The sequence below is a fragment of the Ambystoma mexicanum genome, chromosome 4p (genome assembly GCF_040938575.1).
Source record: "Ambystoma mexicanum isolate Mex_15411 chromosome 4p, UKY_AmexF1_1, whole genome shotgun sequence".
In the NCBI taxonomy this organism is placed as follows: domain Eukaryota; kingdom Metazoa; phylum Chordata; class Amphibia; order Caudata; family Ambystomatidae; genus Ambystoma; species Ambystoma mexicanum.
Genome location: NC_090927.1, coordinates 1,127,187,268 through 1,127,209,939, shown reverse-complemented (window position 1 = coordinate 1,127,209,939; position 22,672 = coordinate 1,127,187,268). Strand labels below are relative to the sequence as shown.

General features: G+C 45.5%; 1 protein-coding gene across 6 annotated transcripts in view; it reads right to left on the bottom strand.

Moving 5' to 3' along the window:
* Positions 1 to 22,672, bottom strand: part of RGS17 (regulator of G protein signaling 17) — a 420,634-nt gene that overhangs the window by 235,970 nt on the left and 161,992 nt on the right. The window lies entirely within an intron of this gene.

Below are 22,672 nucleotides of genomic sequence, written 5' to 3'. Positions count from 1 at the left end.
GTATCTTGTAAACCTTTGGTTCTAGTATCACTTTTGCTTCTAGTATCACTGATTTATTGATCTTCCCAGAGGAGGATGGCTTTGACATAAACCAGCTTAAGTTAAGTCCTGATATGATCCCCTCTGATATGTTTAAACATCTGTCAGAATTTTGGACCATGCTATGGTTAAAGAGTCCTGGAAAAATGGTAGTTTCTTTCTTTAAGAAAGTGGCGACACATAGTCCCTTCTCACTTTCCATGGAGGCCAGTCGCGGAAAGAACTTCATACGCCACGGAGGACGGAGACTTCTCAGGCAGGTAAGGCCCGGGCGAGGGCCAATGAGCTTGCGTTTTACAAGCTTATTGACCCCCGCCAGGTACTAATGTGAAATCTGATTCTCATACCACTCATGGGCCCTCATTACGACCCTGGCGGAGAGGGGTTTACGCCAGCGTAATGCATGGCGCACCTCTCCGCCTTACTACGACTTTCCGTAGCGCCATGGTGATTTTTATGCCCGGATTTTCCGGGCGGAAAAATCCATGGCGCTACGGAACCTCTTGTTAATTACGCCACCGTAACTTACGGTGGCGTAATTAACGCCTTCCCCACTCCCATTATACCCTATGGGGCAAAAATGGGAATGGGGAAGGGTAAATGGGGATTGGGGACTAACCGCCCCGCCAAGGTCGGAATGGGGCGGTGAGTCCGCCAACCCCCATGGCGGAGTTGGCAGCTCTGCGCCATGGTCCATGGTGCAAATTGCACCATGGATCTCCGCCAGGGTCGTAATGAGGGCCATGGTGTTCAAATTCAATTTTGTCACATGCTGATGACAGTGTTTTGTTGGCTCGAACCCCACACTAACTGCAGAAAGTCTTGGGTCCCTACTTTAATTATTTGAAAGCAGGGAGATTTCATCATTAAATCGCGTAGAGACCAATGCTAACTGTGGTGTCATAGCATTGAGTTTGCTGCACTATTTACATAAAGGTGGTCATTTAAGTGCATGTCAACAGAGAATTGTCCAGAAAAATATGCAAGGCCCTGATTTACAAAGAAAGAACACAAAAGGCACAAATTGCACCAGGCAGTATTTGCTCCTGGGTCTGGCAACCATAAAACATTTTTGGAAAAACATTCACAACAATTAAAACAATAATCCTTGAGTTAGATTCATTATTTGAATACATCTTGTAAAGATAGGGACCCTAAACATTTTTAATGTTATAGATATAAATATCAAGATCAAAAAGGATGTAAAACGCTTTATCAAAATCATTGGGCCTCATTACGACCCAGGCGGAGGACCATGGTGCTATTAGCACCATGGTCCATGACGGTGTCCACTATGGCGGAATGGGGAATTACCACCCCATTACAAGGTTGGCGGGGCGGTAATTCCCCATGCCGCCATGGCCCTTCCCCATTCCCATTTTTGCCCTATAGGGCTCAATGGGAATGGGGAAGGCGCTAAGTACGGTGCCGCAAATTGCGGCACCGTACTTAGCACCAAGGTCCCTTTGCAGGTCCCTACTTTAACAGCTGGTAAAACCAGCCGTTAAGGTCGGGTCCCGCAAAGGGACCTCGTAATTAGGCGCTAATAGGTTAACGGCGCCGCAGCCTTTTACGGTGCCGTTAACCCATTAGCGCCTGGGTCATAATGAGGCCCATTGTATATTCATTTAGGAAACGCAGTGCCCCTGAGAACGTTATTAACAAGTGCTTTGGAAAAGAATGTCATACCGGAGAGGTGCAGAGATACAATTACCTGTCCTACTCAACGCAGTACTAGGAATTACAGGGCAAAAGACACAATGGGCCTCATTACGAGTTTGCCGGTAAAATGGCAGTAATACCTTTGCACCGGTGTTACCATTTCAGGCAGGGCCACCACCGGAAATACCAGCACTTTTCAAGTCCTTGGACGGGCGCACATCCAACTTCCAAAAATGGTAATACCGGCATCACGGTATTACCATCATCCACAGTAATGTGCTGGTATTACTGGCAGATATGTGCTGGAAACACTGATAACGGCACCCAAACTGCCAGAATTATTGGCAACGGAATGGAGTGACCTACGTCTGAGGGTGCACAAAATCATTGCTACCTACGGGAGGGAATACTCAGCCACAGGAGGGGTGACAGTGGCAAACCTCACCTTCATGCTCTGGGAGGGAACGTGCAGCTCCATCCATCAAGGGTGTTGGGATGGCAGAGGCAGGATCCGGGACCCAAGATCATGGTGGTAAGTCCAAATAAAAACATGTAATTACTACTCCTGCATCCAAATACATGCATCCCCAGGCAGAGTCCAACAAAAGTCAGACACAGCAAATGGACTGATCAAGGACACATCCAAGGGGATGTGGGAGAAGAAGCCATGCACAAGCACTGTTGGCAATATGAACAGTCCCACACATGTGTGCCAAGGGAGAACATGACATGAATCCTAGGCACACCTCACACACAACAGGCCACCTTGACAGACCAACATGCAATTTGCATTTCCACCACCCACATGTAGATGCATACATTGGAGCTAACAGAACAGAGAAGCCTCATGACAAGAGCAGTACACACACAATGTGACATGAATGTAATGCACACCCACAGTCATAACACCCAGAATACTAACAGCATGCTCATCTCTTCCCAACAGGCACACAGTCCTCTGACAGTGATGCTCCAGGACTGTCAACAGGCCAAGCAGCTAAAGGTATACCTGCAGAGGCAAGTAGGCCCAGGCAGCAGGGCAGTACAACTAGCACATTGCAGCACAATCAGCCCCACCACCAGCAGCATTGCCACCATTGTCACCACCATCGCTACCACCAGCATCATTGCCACCATTGCCACCCACCTATGCATAGGGCACTGCTGTCTAAGTGCAGGCCCTTTAGTCACCTCAACCCAAGCAGGCCCACCACTTGAAGAATGAATGCACATTTGTACATAAAGCAAGTTTATTGGGCAATTATCCGGGGAGCAGTAGGATGGTGTTTCAGGACCAAACTAGCTGGACTCAACAAACTACATCAGTTGACATTTTATATACATTTTTGCAACCATTAAAATTCTCCCAGATACTTTATTACAATCCATACCCAACATTTGATTGGACAAAACCCCCTTAAAAGAAATCCCATTTTTCCCCAATTCCGACGTTTTCATTGGTAGCCCTTATCTTAACTACCATCTCAAGCTTATGTGTAGAACACACCTTTTCTTTAAGATTTGTTCATGGTGGGTCATGACACCATCATTCAGTTAAACATCTGTAACATAAACAACAAAGGCCCTCATTACGACCCTGGCGGAGATCCATGGTGCAATTTGCACCATGGACCATGGCGCAAAGCTGCCAACACCGCCATGGGGGTTGGCGGATTTACCGCCCCATTCCGACCTTGGCGGGGCGGTAAATCCCCAATCCCCATTTTACCCTTCCCCATTCCCATTCTTGCCCCATAGGGTATAATGGGAGTGGGGAAGGCGTTAATTACGCCACCGTAAATTACGGTGGCGTAATTAACAACAAGGTCCCGTAGCGCCATGGATTTCTCCGCCCGGAAAAAGCAGGCGGAAAAAGGCTCCATGGCGCTACGGGAACTCGTAGTAGGGCGGAAGGGTCCGCCATGATTTCCGCTGGCGTAAACCCACTCCGCCAGGGTCGTAATGAGGGCCAAAGAAGTGTTCTGTGTACACAATTATTTAATTTCCAAGTGTGGTTAATTGATTTAGATTAGTAATGCATTAAAAAATGCTAAGTGAATTAATCACGTAATTCATCATATACATGGAAAATGTGTGATGTAGAAATATTTATGCAGTCAATACAACCTAGTTCAATTTGAAAGAAGAAAGAGGAAGAAAGTTATATTCTTTTTTTATTTATATTAAATGCAATAAAATAAATGTATGAATCTTACAAAATGGAAATGAAACAATAGTATTTATTACAGAAAAAAACTAGGTGCTGATGTTAACAACACTCTGCCACAGGGGAACAGCAACAGAGAAATAAATGACAGAAAAATGACAAAAAAGGCACAAACATGTGTCTATAGAACAACATACATCTGTATGTAAACATGTATTTATTTATTTATTTATTTATTTTTCCATTTGTAAAGGGCACTAAACCCAAGGGCATCAAGGTGCTGTTGCATGACCAGTTACACACAAGTAGAGTCAAACGGCAAGAACATTTGGTGAGCACAAGGCTCAATGATTATGCAAAGAACCATGTTTTAAAGCTTTTTCAGCACCACCGATGACCCGACAAAGAGGTGTATAGACATCCAGGGCTGGATAGTCATATAAACAGTGTTTAGGGTGGTGGTACTATCTTCCACATAGTTGCCAGTGAGGGGCAGGAGGATTTGTGTATCATCGGTATAGCTGGTGTAAGATATGCTGATGTTACGATATACAGAGATTTTCGTGAAGATGTTATTTAGTGTAGGGGACACGCTGGACTCTTGAGGAACACCACAAGTGATTGGTGCAGGGGAAGTACAGGAGTTTTCAGCAAACACCCTCACAGATCTTTCCTCTAAGAAGGAGATAATCCATGTCGTGGCTAGAGGCGAGAAGTTGGCAGAGGTGGTAAGGTGATGGCAGACGATTTCATGGTCAACCAGATCAAATGCTGCAAATAGATCAAGGAAAAGAAGAAGGGCAGGCTTCCCGATGTCCCCAATCTTGTCAAGTTGGTTCTTCAGGTCGAGAAGTGCTGATTCAGTTTGTGTCCTGGACGGAAACCCAACTGGCGCAATCCCTGGTGCTAGGTCAGTAGTTATTTGGCACCATGGGGTATAGAGTCATTTTTTTAATCAATGCGAGGACCCAAACGTTCTTGAGGCTCGTGGGTACTATGCCTGAGGAGAAGGACACGTTAATGAAGGTTTTGATAAAGGGAGCCAGGATTAAATAGCATTCCTTGATGACAGTGGCGGGGCAAGTGTCTCCTTTAAACCGCCAGTGTTTCAAGCTTTTGAGGATGGCAAGATCTCCCATCTCTGAGACCTTGTTGAAGTGAAACATGGAGGGGTCTTGGCTGGTGACAGTATTTGGAGTGGTTACGGAGGTGATCTGTTGAGGTGGTTTCAATGTCGATTGTTTTAGGAGGATTTTTTGTGAAATGTGTCAATTATATTGAGCATGGCCATTTGTATATTGGTGCACCATGCCTCAACTTTAATAAAGGTAGCTGGGGGGGATACTGGGGCTTCTACTTCCCTGTGGATATGATATGATATCATATAATGAATCATTTGTAACGCGCCTGTACACACATGTTTCTAGGTGTGACAAGACAAGGTAGGGAGACATAGGGAGGATGAAACAAATGATCTTACTAGGCCTTTTTATCATTCAGATCATGCAAGTGCAGGGGGTAGAGGGAGAGGAGAAGTGTCAGGGGGAAAGAAGGGGAAAGTGCAATTAGGGCAGCATTGCTCTGAGTAAGTGCAGCTGCCAGAGCCAGCTCTGGATAGTGCAAGGAGGCAGGGGATTGCAGGGTTACAGATACAACCCCTAAGTGCGCGGGGCTGGCTGCTTACAGGTCGTGGAGTGGCCTGGTGCCTATTGGTTCTGAGGGTAGCCAGGCAACCCGTCAGCACATCAGACAGGGAAGTCAGCAATGGAGAGAAAGAGAGAAAGCAGAAGCGAAAAGGAAGGTCTTGAGCTGCTTCTGGAACCTGAGCTGGTCCAGCACAAGTTTGAGAGGAGCAGGGAGGCCATTAGAGAGGGTGGCCCTTGCAGAGGAAAGAGATCTACCTCCCACTTTCTGCAAGGAGAAGCATCTGACCATCAGAGAGTGGAGGTAGCTGAGCAAAGGGCTCGAGAAGGAAGATGTTTAGGAAGAGAGAGTTGGATGTAGTACAGCCCCCAGACCTAGAAAGCCTTGTGGACAATGCAGAGGGTCTTGAACATAATCCTTGCAGCCACTGGGAGCCAGTGGAGAGATGTCATGGCTGGAGAGATATGATCCGTGGGCTTGTGGCCAAGGACAGTTCTCGCAGTGCTGTTCTGCATTAGTTGCAGAGGGCAGAGAGTAGAGGAAGGCAGGTTGAGAAAGAAGCTGTTGCAATAGTCCAGTCTAGAGAGAACCACGTCTCTGAAGACTTTGAGCTTCTTGGGCAAAGTGAAAAAAGGAAGAATACCTCTGAGGAGGAGCAGCTGGTAGTGGGACTTCTTAGAGAAGTCCGTGATGTGAGGAGAGAAGGAGAGAGTGGAATTGAAGATGACTCAGAGGTTTTTTGCCTCACAGGATGGCACAGGGAGAGGGCCCAAGGAGGACGGCCAGAGTGAAAGAGGGAAAGCAGGAGCAGGAGTCCCAATGAGGAGGATCTCGAACTTGCTGGCATTGAGACAGAGATCATTGAATGTGCACCATGCCTGAATCGCGGATAGACAGTCAGGAATGCGTGACAGAGGAGAGGAGGCTGAGGGCAGCCTGAAGGAGAGCTGAGTGTCGTCTGCATAACATTGAACGTTAGAGGAGAAGGTAGAGATAAGGGGGGCCAAAGGGGTCACACAGACGTTGAAAATCCAGGGTGAGAGGTTGGAGCCCTGAGGAACACCACTTGTGGAGAGAGAGGTGGTAGAGAGGAAGGACCCCAGTTGGACCTGAGCGGGACGCTCCAGGAGGACAACCATTCTAGGGACGGATCCATGATGCCCAGGTTCTCATGGAGACGATTGATCAGGATGCCATGGTTGACCATGTCAAAAGCAGAGGAAAGATCAAGGAGAATGAGGATAGAAGGAAGGCTAAAGTAGAGATTAGTGAGCAGATCTTCACAGGTATTCAGGAGACTAGTTTCCGTGCCTCTGGCTGCTCTGAACTCAGAATGATGGTCATGGAGACAACCAACAAATTCAGTGTGGAGAGTAAGCTGGGAGATGGCCAGATTTTCCAAGAGTTTGGCCAGGAAAGGAGTGATAGAGATGGGGCGGTAGTTTGCCAGACAGGACGGATCGGCAGAAGGTTTCTTCACGAGAGGGGGAATGGAAAATTCCAGTGGCAAAAGAGTGATTGCAGGAATTGGTGAAGGCTGGAACGAGAATGTCAATGTGGTCCTTGATGTTCTGGAGGAGCAGGGGAGCACCTGCTTGGATGCCACTTTCATAGATCGGACTTGTCTAGAAACGTCATCAGGAGTGATCACAGAAAAAGAGGAGAAAGTTGGAGAGAGAGAGGCAGCCAGAAAGGCGCCAAGAGAGGTAGAGAAAGAGGAAGGAGAAAGGGAGGAGAAGAGAGAGGACAGAATGTCCTGAGTTTTAGCAGTGAAGTTAGAAGCCAGAGTCATGCAAAGGGCCTGGGAGGGAACAGGAGAGGTGGAGACTGCAACAGGATTGGCCAGCTCCTTGCATATTTTGAAGAGTGTGGCCATGTTGTTAGAGGCCGCAGAGATGCAGGCTTGGATATGGGATCTCTTCTTAGACAGGACAGAGAGTCTGTATTGCCTTTGGAGTAGGCTGAAGGCCAGTTTGTCAGAGGATGTGCGCGATGCCTTCCACTTCCTCTCAGCCACCCTTCACTTGCATTTTAGAGTGGGGAGGTCAGAGTCAAACCAAGAGTTGCACTTGGAGGTAGGCTTCATATGGCTTCTCATGACAGTGGCAAGGACATAAAGAGTGTTAGTGATAGAAAGATGCAGACTAGAGTGGGCTGTGTCAGAGGCATACGAAGAGGAGAGAAAGAAGTGGCAACGGCCTCCACTGACACTGGCACACACTTCATGGGCCGGATGATCAAGAAGGTCGGTGGCAGTGCTGGGGTAGGCTTCACCTGGGGTACAGAGAGCTTCAGGTGGGATGAGAGCAGAAAGTGGTCTGTACAAGAGAGAGGAGTGGTGAGAGGAACAGAGAGGGGGATGTCAGAAGAGATCAGAACATCCAAGGTGTTCCCGGCAGTTTGTCTCAGACTGGAGGGTAGAATAGAAAGAGAGAGAGTATCACAAAGATTGTGGAAGAACTGAGAGGAGGGTTTGAAAGCATCCAGATGGACGTTGAGGACTCTGGGTAGGAGAAGTTGAGAGGTAGAGATAAGGAGAGCAGGGGAGAGGTTAGCCCATTCAGAGAGAAAGAACGCGACCCAGCTAGGTGGCCTGTAGATGGTGGCCACAGTTTGAAAGAGGCCAGGACAGGTAGAGAGTCTGCAGACCAGTCATTCAAAGGAGGAAAATGCCTGTGTAGGGATGACAGAAGCAGGGGCCCACTCTGGAAAGATCAGGGCTACTCCACCTCCAGGACGGTTGGTTCTGGGCTCTGAGAGGATCTTGTAGCCCTAGGGGAGGAGAGTGTCAAAACTTGTGACAGTACTGGGCGTGAATCATGTCTCAGTGAGAGCGAGGACACCCAGGTTGAATTCTTCAAGGAGGTGACAGATGTCAGAGGAGTGTTTGACGGTGGAACGAGAGTTGAGAGTAACAATGTGGAGCAGGTTGCCACATTTGAAAGACTTCAGTGAAGGGGTACAGGCAAGGAAGAGGAGGGTGCCAAAGAGGAGGCGGAAGGAGTAGTAGTAGAAGGGAGGAAATTGATAAGACGCAGGAAGCATCTACCAAAAAGGAGGTCTGGAGAGGGAACGACAAAGAGGATATTGGTAAGAGTCTGTGCGGAGGAAGCACTGGTGTGAGCATCAGCGATAGGAAGGCCTGGGTTGGAGACCAGGATGTCCCTCTTGAACTTCTTCCTCCCAGACTTAGTGAGAAGGATAGGGTAGGAGAGAGTAGCAGTTAGAGAAGATAGGAGAGACGGAGAGTACCATAGAGGGTATTAGGAGGAGGGAGCACAAGCGGGCAGGTGCAGGATGCGCAGGAACAAGCAGGGGAGGGACAGGTAACTAGCCAGTAACAGGTACCCCCAACAGGATGGGGGTCCTTGAGAAGTCCTATGGAATTTGGAGAAAGCCAAAGGACAACAGATCACAGCAGACAGTTACAGAGTTCAGGGGGGGGCAAGAGAGTGGGAGAGAGCCTAAGGGCACAGATCACAGCAGTTACACAGTTACACAGTTAAGGGGGGGCCTAGGGAGTGGGTGAGCGTCAGAAGGGCACAGTTACTACAAAGGGGGACCTGGAAAGACAGGAAGTCAAGAAAAACAAAGTATGGCTAACTGCTGGAAGGGGAGACTAAAATTGCGCAAGGAACAGCATACATTAAGTCAGACAGTAGGTGGAAGTACACGCAAAGGCCAGGAAGTTTGGTAGAGAGCAGTAATGGCTGCTCTCCCTCCCTGCACCTTTCTTACCTTACATACACAGATGGTTGACAACTGCATTGCATGATTGTACTGTGCAGCGCTACCCTTTTGCTGCCAAACACCTGCGTCGCACAACGCCGTGGACTTGTCCTGCGAGAGCTTTGTCACGGAGGGTCGGATTCTTGGTTTTTAAAGGTTTGGATAATTGGACGTAAGCGCAATGTATTACGTGTCGACAGGCAGCGTCTCCTGCGCACCTGCGTCGCACAACACTGTGGCCTTGTCCTGCGAGGGCTTTGTCACAGAGGGTCTGATCCTCCGTTTTTAAAGGTTTGGATGTGTGGACGTAGGTGCAATGTATTACGTGTCGACAGGCAGCGTCTCCTGCGCACCTGCGTCGCACAACACTGTGACCTTGTATTGCGAGGGCTTTGTCACATAGGGTCCGATCCTTGGTTTTCAAAGGTATTACGTGTCAATGGGCAGCATCTCCTGTGCACCTGTGTCGCACTGCACTGCAGCCTTGTCCTGCGAGGGCTGTACCGCAGAGGGTCAGATCCTTGATTTTTAAAGGTTTGGATTTGTGGACGTAGGCGCAACATATTATGTGTCGACAGGCATGGTCTCCTGCGCACTCGTGTCATGCAACATTGCGGCCTTGTCCTGTGAGGGCTTTGCCGCAGAGGGTCCGATCCTCGGTTTTTAAAGGTTTTCATGCATGGATGTAAGTGCAACATATTACATGTCGACGGGCAGCATCTTCTGTGCACCTGCGTCGCACAACACTGCATCCTTGTCATGCAAGGACAGTGAACAACTCTCTGGTATTGGACTTGGCGTTGACTATTCTCGAATTGTATTTAGTGGATTTGGCATTGATGCTTGCTTGTTTGTACACTTTTGATGCATTGGTGAAGTGCTGCTTCAGAGCGTCCAAGGGTTGTTTTTTACACTTAGAGACTGCAAGCCGTTTTTTAGTACAGAGCTATAAGAGGTCAGGGGTAAACCAGGAATTGAAGTGGCCTACGGGTTTAGATTTAAGGGGAGCTAGGGGGCCAATGGATTGCACTGCTACTGTCAGGGTCTTGGTGTGGAGGTCCGACTAGTATATTGGGGTCACTGGAGTGTAGATGATCTATTTTTAGCATCTGCAGCTGGGGCACAATACAGTCTTTTGTGAGTTTGCGGGAGCTGCAAGCCAGAGTGGGAGGGAGCGTTGAAGTGGTGGGGGTGGTTTGCTTGATGGGCAGAATGGTGAAGGTAATAATATGGTCATCAGACCAGGCGCAGGAGGTATTAGAGCAGATAGAAATTGAGGTCAGCTATCCAGTCCAGCGTACAACTTTTAATATGGGTGGGTGCACTGATGCATTGTCTGAAGCCTAATCCATAGAGGGAGTTGGCCACTGAGGAGACCTTCGAGTCCCAAGACTCATTAAGGCCCAGATTGAGATCGCCTCTGAGAATAATTTTAGACAATGGCTTGATATTGGTTCCAAAGGCATGTAAGAACTCTTCTTCGAATGTACGGGTTACATGGAGAGAGATAATGTCTGTATGTGAGACGGTCAGTTTGATGGAGAGTGTGTCACTGTTCTAATTCAAGGTAGTGTCAAAAGTCCATAAGGAAAGGGAGTTTTTGCAAACCCTCCTCCTCTTGCGTTGTGTCTGTCATTCAGTAATATGGTAAAGCCGGGGGGTCTAGTATGGATAGGGCTGGGCCAGCGGCTAGTGTGTAGCCATGTTTCTGTGATGGCTAGCACATCTTGGTTGAGAGTAGAGAATAGGCCATAAATATCCAGTGCCTGTGCTGCCCAGAACGTGCGTTGACTAGTGCATATTTAAGCATGGGCACAGGAGGCTTTGAGGTTTTGGAGGTTCTGACGTTGTATGGTGGATTTGTCAGAGCATCAGAAAGAGCGCATAGCTTTGCGGGATTGTCAGGAGCATGTGTACAGGCCTTGAGGGCTACCATAATGCTCAGTTTGTGTCCCTGATTGGGATAATAGCCTTGTGTACATGAGGGCATAGCGGGGCTGACATGAGCATGGAGTTTGCATGTGGTCAGCTCTGGGCTCTGAATAGGGTTAGGTTGGGGAGCATCCATGCTATTAACGGTGTGAGTGCACTCTCCCAGACAATCATTGCTTTTAGCCACACTTTGATATTGTGAGAACTGGGGCAGCCAGCATGTCCTCCAGTGAAGTTCGCTATTTCTGAAGTTTATGGACTGAGAGCAGGTAGTGGTGCGGTGGGTGATGTGAGTTACGTGCATCTGGCAGTCATTATTATTACAGTTGCCTGGCAATGGTCTGCAGTCTGTGGACTGTCTCACAGTTTAGCATGGGAGTGGCCTAGTGTATAAGTAAGGCCACGCATGAGAGGGGCTGAAGCCCTGATTATGTAATGTAGGGGGTGTGAAAATATTGTGCACTTTTGTTTACTGCAGAAGTCAGGTATAATGGGTGGAAGAGGTACAGCGCACCGGATAGGTGACAAGTTGGAGCCTGATCCTTGCCACGGGGCAAAAGCTTGTCGGTTGGGGATGAAGTATCTAGATGCGCTTGAGGGAGTAACAGTGTTGGGAAGGGAATGGGGATTTCTTTTGTGCAGGAAAGATGGATGCTTGCACATTTGGATGGGGGGTCATGCGGTTTACAATGCAGCAGCTGAGTAGGCTGGGCTCGGCTTACCTTCTGCATGTAAGGGAGAGCTACGATCAGCGAACGGTCGTGATTTTGGGGATGCAGATGAGTCAGCCAGGGTCCCGCAGAGATCAGCAAATACATTTGGCGAAGTTAAGAGGCCCTCTTGGCCTGGACAGGCCCAGACAGGGGTCTTCATGCTCTGCTCAAGGTTTTCTTGGCAGCCAATCTGCAGGCATCAGAGGTGGGACATCCATTTTGCGGGTCCTACGCCTCTTCGATGTGATCGTGGTGGACATCTTTACTTGGAGCTTGTGCTCCGTAGTTGCATGGGAGACAAATAGTGAATCATATACTGGTAACGAGACTGCTTTAAGCCCAACAGAGCTTCTCATCATATGGCCATCATAGGAGGCCATTACTACTGGGGTCCGTTAATGGCAGGATATGGAGGTCGAACGTAGGCCCGGGGGCATTGTGCAGGCTCAGACAGGGGTCTTCACGCTCCTTAGTGATGTTCCTTTAGAACATAATTCATAACTAGTAATAACTGGCCTAAGCCCCTTTAACCTTAATTTTTACTTGCACGTGGCCCGCATAAATATTTCAAGCGACATGAGGAAGGCTGGGTAAATAATTTCTCTTTGAGTTAGTGATGCTAGCTAATTCCCCAGGTCACTGATTTTATTGGAAAATTCTAATCTAAATAACCACTGCTTTATTGCACATAGCACATTTGAAAATACCATTGAAACTCCTGCTTTTCCCATTAGTTAGCCTTGGGCATTGACTCACCCTGTTTTTTTACAGCTAGTCACAGCATATAGTGAAACCCCTTCTGTCACACTCTCATTCATCAGGAGATTACCTCTACCGTCTGCGATGTTTATCAGACCATGGAACTCATGGCCAGTTTCTCCAGTTGAGCTGACCACGAAGGTTGTGAAGTTGCTTATTCACCCATACCCTGGCTTCTAAAACCTTGCAGAATCAGTTTCTCAATAGGCAAAGCTCAGCTTGAAAACAACCCTGACTACAGTGTTTGATTCATTTGTAAAAAGGCCACTATATTGAGATTCATGAATTCCCCATGTGTGAATTGTATTTTTGTTACATTTGGAGGTTTTAACAATTTTATCTTTCTGTGTGCATGTAAGCTAATATGTATATATTCTAGACATCTTCTTGGGAACAACCCTACAACCCTCTCGCACACTGGTCCCAATATGGACATAATCCTCTGCCGAACAAACCCAACTCATCTGCCACCATTCCCTCAATCTAACTGCTGAACCACACAATCATCCCGATTTGGTGGGGACACAAGACAACTTCAGTTTGAGTACCCATGTGGGATGAAGTGGTGGTGACCCTAGCCTTAGACAGGGTTACAGTCATTATGGCAGCAGCTGTTGGTATCTGGGAAGAGCTCCTACCTAAGAGTAATTGACAGGAACAGAAAAGGATAAGAAAAAAGATAAAAATAGGCAACAGAATCTGCACAGCGAGGCTCAACCAAGAAGGTATCCAAGAAAACAGGGAGTCGTTCCACGAATCATTGTTGATCCCAGCCTCATTCTTCACGATCACTTTGAGTTTCTGTAAGGCCACAATAGTTTGCGTTAGGGTAACATTCTCTGTGTCATTGGGTGGCACAAATGTGCAGCAGGTACTCCCAATTTTCCAGCATACTCCACCCTCCATTGCTGTCAGGAGGTTTATTATGTACCAGTTCTGCAAAGTCATGAGCCTAAGTACCCTCAATTCTTCCCTAATGCCACTGAATGCTGACTCGCAAGTATTCACAAAGAGTAAAGGTGTGTACTTGGTTACCTGGGGCCATTTGGCAATGACCTCTGCTTGGGCACCAGGAGAGAAGTAAAAAAGGTCTCTGTGTGGCTAAACAGCCGGCATCAATCGGGAATGTCCGCTAAAACCTTTGATGATGCTGCTGAAAGGTAGTTAGATCTTCTCCTTTGTTACAATTGTTTCTGATTTTCCCCATCACACATAGGTCCTCATTACACGGATGGCGGTAAGGGATTACCGGCACCGATAAGGGCACCGGTGCCGGTAATCCCTTACCGCCCTACTACGAGGTCCCTTTGCTGGTCCCTACCTTAACGGCTGGTTTTACCAGCTGTTAAGGACGGGACCCGCAAAGGGACCTTGGAGGCAATTACGGTACCACAATTTGCGGTACTGTAATTGCCGCCTTCCCCATTCCCATTGAGCCATTGAGCCCTATGGGGGCTCAAATGGGAATGGGGAAGGGCCAATGGTGAATGGGGAATTACCGCCCCGCCAACCTTGGAATGGGGCGGTAATTCCGCCATTCACCATGGCGGGATCGGTAAATTACCGGCGGCAACCATGGCGCTAAAAGCGCCATGGTTACCGCCTTCCATGTAATGAGGCCCATAGTCTTTGGTTTGTCCATATAAGGTGATGAAAAAAGGCGCAAGGGGAACAGGGGACAAAGGGGGCACAGATGTATCTTTGGGCTTTGACCGGGCCAAAACTATGTGTTCTTTGGGGACACACAACCTGCCAGGCTGCAGGCAACTGCCTGTAGGCATTGGGTCCACAGGTCCAAAAATTATCTAGACAAGCAGCCGTACCTCCAGCCAGATCTGTGATGGGAAGCAAGCGGCTGCAGTTCCCATTTGAGCCAATGGGCACCATGCCACCACCCTTAAAACATAGAGAATGATGGGTGAGTGTCTGTATCTTAACAGGTTTTTCTGGCTCTTAAAGCCACGTCAGATGCAACAAGTGATTTCTCCACACTGTCCCATACTCTTGACTTATTCGTGCAACCCCTTCTTCAGAGAATCCCCTCATTCCTCTTTCTCTGTAACTGTTCACCCCTTGCTCTCATCGATTTCGGACCCTGCGCGGGGCTAGGTGCACCAGACATAGCACAGCTGCTACCTCTACCTCACTCAGGATAAATACGCTAGGAACGCCAGAAGCATGGTGGATAAGAGAGAAGATGTAGCAATATCCTACAGATGTCTCTCTCCCCACCTTCCTCATATGGCTTTCCCATATGTTGTCCGCTGCGAAACCATGTGCATTTATTTTGGGATCTAGTTCTTTGTCCTCATTATCAAAAAGATCATTATCAACATTTCTTTTTTCTCTTAATAGTATCTCCCCGGATTCCCACAAAGCTAGATACATTTAAATGTTCTGTATATACACTGGTTGTAATCTTCTGACATTATGGCATAAAGACCATAGAAAACATACAAATATTCACTTTCAAACAATTTACAAGCTTAGACATTTCTTTTCCTAAACAAAATTATTCAAATTCCAGATCTTCGTTCACACTCACACTCCCCTTTGCAGTGAAACAAACGGCAAATCCTTAACTTGTATGCCTGCTCCTCTGCTGGTGGAGGGCTGCCAGTATCTCTTCGTGTATCACTAAGGTGTATCCAATTTGTGTTGCCCTCCACCTTCACAGTAGTCAGAGTTGAGTAGATAACCCAGAGAGACCCATGGAAATGACAATGATTCTAATGGACATAGATCTGGTCCCCTGGGAGAAGCTATGTCTTGTGTTGATAATTGGTACTCTTGCCGTTTTATCCTGTTGTCTGTTGGTGAGAAGACACAACCTGTGAAGATAAAATCTTAACACTTTTTGTTAATGCCCTAAGGTACTCCATAAACTCCTCTCTAGAACTGCTGTGGTCTTGTGTGCGTCTGATACCATGTGTGTAGGTGAGAGAAGTGTGTGTAGCCTACGCCTGTCATGATTTCTTGAGGGCTCAAGTGGTGGTTCTTCCCTGGCTGATTTCTCAAGTGAAATAATGCCAGTGGGAGGCAATAGTACCAGGACTTCTTTAATTCACTACATAGCTTAGCTAAATTGCCCTTAAAGACCCCATTGAGATTCTCCAGGATTCCGTTGGCCTACTGGTGGTACACCGAGCACAGCGTGTGCTTCATTCCTATAAATGAAGTGAGTTCTGCGAACAAAGTATTAAACAAGTGGGTTTCATTGTCAAATTTTATAACCTTACAAATTCCCTACAAATACCTCTCTCAACAGAAATCTTGCTGCTGATTTAGCATCAGGATGTACGCAGGGACTAACCTCAAGCCGTTGGGAGAATGGACAAGTTACTGCGTTAAAATATCTGAAACTACTGCACCTCGTAATCATGTCCACAAAGTCAATGAGGAGCTCCTTGAATGGACCAGAGGGTCTAGACAGGATCCTACTGACAGTCCTCATGGTGTTTTCAGGATTGAGATCCTTGCACACTACACAATTCCTTAGAAATCTACTTACCTGTTCTTGTAGGTTAGGGATACACCAGCCCTCCTGGAGCTCTGCTGCGATTTGTCACCGAGAAGTTTCCAACTGGTAGTTTGCATGTTATCAAGTACAAGGGTTGGTGCCAGCCAATGCTTTTCAAGTGAACTGGTCCAACACCATTTTAGAAATGAGACACCACAACCACCAAACACACTGTACAACCACTAATATCTTCTACCTTATATCCCCACTTTGATGGAAGCAATGAGACCCAGCTTGAATGGGCCGTGGGATCCTCCTTGATTCAAACTGCCCGGGGTATTGAACATGAGCCTGGTGAAAGAAAGAACTCAAGTTCTTGTTAAAGCACGGGATGAACAAGCCCATGGGTGGTGCTTTGGAAGGACAGCCCAATTTAAATTAATTTACATATAAGCCCAGGATTGATGCAACAGAAATCATTAACCAGGCCAAGGAGAGTGAGGCTGCTGAAGCACATGAGATTGCCCACCAAGCGATCATATTGGTGCTTAATAGCAGTTACTTCTGTCACTCAGGACAAGTGGACACTATCACGACCAGAGTGGACGATGTCCAGGCGTGCTTGTTGGGGCTAACTTGTCACACAAAAGAGGCAATAAAACAGGTGAACACAGTCGAAGGTCAGATTATAAAAATCAATAAAACCACTACAACACCCAAACAGGATATTGAATTTCTGGATAAGTCTAATGTAACGAAGGTTTAATGAGAATGAGAGAAGGAAACAATCTGTCACCCTCTGTCAATTCCTTGAAAAACTGTTACCACGGCCTCTGCTTCAAGTCATTCACTGCTATTTGGGACTTCATCCTCAATCTGGGATGCCCTCATGCTCAAGCATCTCCAGACCTCTTCAATTCATTGACTGCTCTTTGGGACTTCATCCTCAGTCTAGGATGCCCTCTTGCTCAATCATCTCCAGACCTCTTCAAGTAATTCACTGCTCTTTGGGACTTCATCCTAACTCTGGGATGCCCTCTTGCTCAATCATCTCCAGACCTATTTGTATCATTCACTTGTCTTTGGGACTTCATCCTCACTCTGGGATACCCTCTTGCTCAATCATCCCCAGACCTCTTAATTCTCACCACAGTGACACTATCCTAAAAGATGCAAAGGGAGCCAGGAAAGTCAGATTTAAAAATGACACCCTGAAGTTTTTCCCTGTCATCAGCCCTCCTGGGGTGCAGAGAGCAAAGCAAGCATTTTACACCACACAGTGATTGCTGAGATGGGAAGATCAAATACTCCACAGAGTTGAAGTTGATGGTTGATGACAACAGCGTTTTCTTTACAGATGTCTTATCAGCTGCATATCATGAAGAGGCTCAACCTAGGGGGAGGCCACCTATCCCAGCAATAAAGCTGAACATCAGGGATATCTTGGTCCTGACCCATAACCGGTTCTACAAGTTACATTGAAGAAACCATTGTGGTTAGTCACTGGGGAGGGACAATGTACAGGTCAGGTCTGGGAAGGGAATATATACATATATAACATATTTGATTGGCCCCATTGTTAAGATTTTTAAGTCTTGGGCAGGAGGAACAGACAAAAGTTGTACATATCCTTTAGCTCATGTGTTTATCCTGTAACTACTGCAAGGGGTGAAGAAATGAGCCAGCTTGCCTTTTAATCTATGACCGCTGATGGTTATCACTGTATTTTGTATTGTTGTGCAGTACTTGTCCACCACATTTTCACCACTGCAGCACACCGTAGAAGGGGGAGGAGTGAATCACTGGCAGAATGCTCTGAAACAGGTTGCCCGTTGGTAGACAGGATGGGCTATTAACAGAGGCACGCCTGCATTACTAAAACAATATTTTTAGACGCTTTTATTGTTCAGAGATGAGCAGATGTGACTGAGTAATACAATTTAGTACTAATAATTTATTCGGTGCTCAGCCTCCTGGCTTCTGACATGAGTATTACTTTTTATGTTAATTGTAGTGGGTAGATTAGTATTGAGGATCAACCTCTTCTTTCTATCCCCTGACCCTAGATAGGCAGCACACCATTGCTTTCCAGGGGTAGGCACCATCAAAAGGGACATTATAATCTGGTTGGAAGGATATGAGAGCTATTAGGTAGCTGACTGTAAATAGAAATACATGTTTGGATCACGATTCTCTTTTGAGTGAAAAAGTATACTGTAAACACCATACTGCCATTTTGCAACATGAGTTCCAATTGTGTGAATCGAAACTGAATGACATCGGCGAGACCCAAGATGAGTCACACCACAATATATCTAACCAAGAAGTGGTAGGGTTGGCTTGAAATGCAAGAGGCCTCAACAATAAAAGAGAATTCAAAGTTATCACTTCTGCTAAATAGAGTAGGTGGTACTATTTTATACTGCCAACAGATGCAGGCAGGAGTCAGGAGACAAACCAACTCACCTCCGTTATGGGGCTGGAATTGACACTTTACATGTGATATCAGTCATGCGAGGGTGGTCTTAGTATTGATAAATACATAGCTATAGTTCAAATTAGAGAACGTGATTAATGGCCCTAAGAGATATGATGGGGTAGTGTCGGGATTTCGTTTCCAGATACTCATGTATACATATTTCCCAAACGTCAACATTCCAGACTTTTTGAAAGGATGAGAACACTGTTAACTTTGGGGCTGGACACAATGGCAATATGAATCAGGCATTTCAATGATGTTTGGAGCATGATTATGGATGTCTTGCTGGGAACTGCCAGGGCACTCACTAAGACAGTTCACTACATTATTGACCATCACAGGCTTATGGACGTTTGGAGATATTGGCACTGAATAGAAAGAATCTTGACCTACTAACTGAAAGTGCATGAATCTGCAGCAAACACTGATTTTATGTTGGTGTTTAAAGAAGAGATTGGCTTCATACGGGAATCTGAAATACAAGCATAAGTGCAATCTGGCCAATACCCAGTCAGGAGGATGCCGTTAATGCCATCAAACCAACATTTGCACCAACCCTGTGGTTTAAATAACAAGCACTGTCCAGTGTGTTTTTTTAAGTGGATATTGCAGCTGAAATAGAGATGTTCTTCCAGCTTAATGGCAGCACAGTTTGCTCATTGTCAATAGAGTGAGATGCAATTAAACCTTACATCAGAGGTGTGTGCAAAGACCTTTGTATAAGGATGTTAAACGAATATACGTAATTGGTGTAAAACTCATGAGAGGCAGATACATGCACTTTAGTTTGAGGGCAATCCATCCGGTCATTGGGACTTGTGGGCGCATGTACTCAGAAAATTAGAGCAAGATAATGAGATGGCTGAAAGTAAAGCACATTGGTTTAAATTTAATTTGTTCCACACCAAAGAAATAGTAGTAAAATGGGTTGGGCATAAGTTGTATGCGTCGAGCCCTCATTGCAGATTTCCTATGTGCACTGCAACCATTGAAACATTAAAACATTTGATTTTATATTGTCCCCATTTTAAGAATCAAAGAACGATTTTATTCACTGAATTTGTAAATATTAATTTTACTGATTGCCTGCCTTTCCTTTGGGCTAGATTGATGCAAGGCAACCACAAACCGCTCATATATGCTTTAACGAAATTATGTAATATAATTGTAAGAGAATTGGAAAAAGATTGCTACATGAATATTTCATGAATCATGCATTCACTTTTCTCTACCCTTTGCAAACCTGTATAAGATCGATGATCCATGCCCATTTTAATGAGTAGTTACTTCTATCGTCTATTTCCTTTGCTTCCCCTTTTCTTGTCTTTTATTCGTCTAGCAATATGTCATAGGAATTCTCGGTCTGTAATTTTACTTGAAGGATGGTCTCCTTTTTTTATCCCTTTTCTATGTTTATATACTGTAATGTTCAATGTCCGAAGGTATCTTATGTTTTGTCTCTCTCAATATATTGGACTGTATTTCTCTCCATTTTGTAAAGACTCTCCTATTTGTTAGGAGCGTCAAACACAAATAAATAATAAAAAAAAAAAAAAGTAAAGCACATTAAATAAATAAGTCTTTCATCAGAAAAACATAGTTTTCCATCAAAGTATATAAATGTATAATAAAAAAGTACATCAACTTTTTTAAACTAAGATTTTCCATTAAATGTTTTTGTATTTACACAATTAGAATCTCAATAACAGCAGCACATATTTTCTGTGCTGATATTCATAGCACTGCATAAAATTAGTGATGGCTTAACAGCTAAAGGGCTCTTGAAAAACACACTGTAAATCTACATTGAACATGAACATGTCTTTGTAGGAATGGAGTAATATGGGCAGAACAGCAAAAAGTGCATTCATGTTTCATAATCCCCAGTACCAAAAAACACATTTGGGTTGAATATGATTCTCAGATCTCCATTTTCGCTTTTTTGATAGAAACAAGAGAAGACCAGGTCTAAAATGCCTTAGAAGCAATAAGTGTCTGTTGTTATGGACAGATAGAAAATAGTCTGCAGTTCTATGTTGCCGTGCCATACAAGATCCACCAGGACACTGGGTTCCTTCCATTTACTCTCCTCTCTTATCTCAGTTGCCTGATTATGTTTTTGCTTTAGATGGAGTAGTCTCTGGAGAGAGAAACCATGGCTCACATGTAAGTGCAACAAAGTAGCCATACATGCAATTTAGCTATGGTACTTTGTATACAAGGTTATTCTTCATTATTTCTCATGTAGCCAAACAGGAGTCCTAAGCAGCTAAGTACATTTAATACGCACAGCAGCTAGGAAATATAGCAATGTTGCGGACATCACTGCCATGTGGGTGATCAAGGAATGGGACTATTACTTAGTTCAGGAGCTGATGTACTGGCTGGTAAGAGGGTGGTGAACCACTCATATTAGGTGTCTATGAAAGTGTGCAGCACATTATGAGAGTAGAGTAATACATCAAGAAGAAGACTTAACTCAATAGATGGATTGTATTCACAGTACAAATTTATAACAGAGGACGGCTTGTTTCGGGATTAGCAGATTCGTCTGGTGGAAATTCAAAGAGCCAGTATAATCTTTGCTGGATGGAAAACACCTGTGGGATGGCATCTATGCCAAGTTCTATAACGAATACAGTGAAATCCTTGGCCCTAGACTCCTTGCTATTAAAAAGGAGACTCCCATTTGTGATCCCTCAGCAGCTTCATTAAACAAGGCCGCAATTATCTTACTACTGAAATTAAACAAACCTGCAGATTTCTGGTTGTAGTCACATAGACCAATCTCAATGTTAAACATTTACAAAAAATGCTTGCTAAGATCCTGGTCAACTGCATCCTTGTTGACCTTCCAGACTTAATCTATCCAAACCTGTCAGGTTTTGTCCAATGACGCTAAACCCAGTTCAAGTTACGGCACTTGTTTAACACAATGTTCTTACTGGATACCAACCTGAGTGTCATTGTTGTCTCAATACACTCTGCTTTGTCTAAATGCTTTATTCAAATCCAGCAGCTTCAGTGCTAAGAAACAGACCATTTTGTCCAATATTGGCTCAAGGAGGGTTGTTCCTGGCCTCGTTTTGAAATGGAAAAATACAGTTGAGCCCCAAACACCTGGAGAGCTGTGAAGACTGGCAATTGAAAGGGTTCCTGAGAGGGTCCAGATCTAGTTCAGTCTCTGCAATTGATCTGGAGTAGGATAGGGAAATCATAGGGTGATAGGACTCTGCTTTTCCCAAAGACAATATCTGGAGGTCATCCAGGATTTGCTTCTGCCAGGGATATTGGTGCTATGAATTGGAGATGCCTCCCTCTAAGAGGCTTTTTTGGGGAAGGTGGGGAGATCATTGGATTGCCTACTTCAATATTATTTGGTTTGCAACATGTTAAATGGTCAGTTTCCAGAACTCATGCCGGACAGACTACAAGTAACTAGCAATGCATTTACGACCTGGGTCTTTGATGCACAATGAGGAGCAAGAACACTGAAGTAAGACATGTGCCCTTATGCGGAGCATTTTCCATGGCCATGTTGCATCTAATTCATTACAACTGTGTACAAAGATTGTACTGTACCCTGATATAATTGCATGGAGTGAAAGTCACTGATAACTGCCCTGCATACAGATGTCAGCTTGCAGGGTTTCTTCACCTGGCTTGGGAATGCAACATTTTGGCAATATGTTCCGAATTTGACAACATACATTGTAAGCTGCAAAGAGCCTTGATCACCACTTGGCTGCTTACTGGGGCTGTGCATGGGCAATCAAGACCTACAAATCATATGATTCTGACGACCACTGGTGCTTGCCAGAAGGTGGTTTGTTATGAACGAGATGCCTATGTCCTAACCGGGGCAAGAGTACAAGCTTCGTAAATGCATTTACTAAAATGAAGCCTGTTCAATCGAGGATCTAAACTAAGGACATTTGGGCAGAATGTAGATATATATATGATGATTACAATGTATGGGAGATGTTTGGAGGGCGATTCTTGGGTATTTGATTGTCCTTGGTTTATCTTCAGTATCAATCTGCAATACCTTGTGTGGTGTGGCACATGATGAGGTGTTCATGCATTGT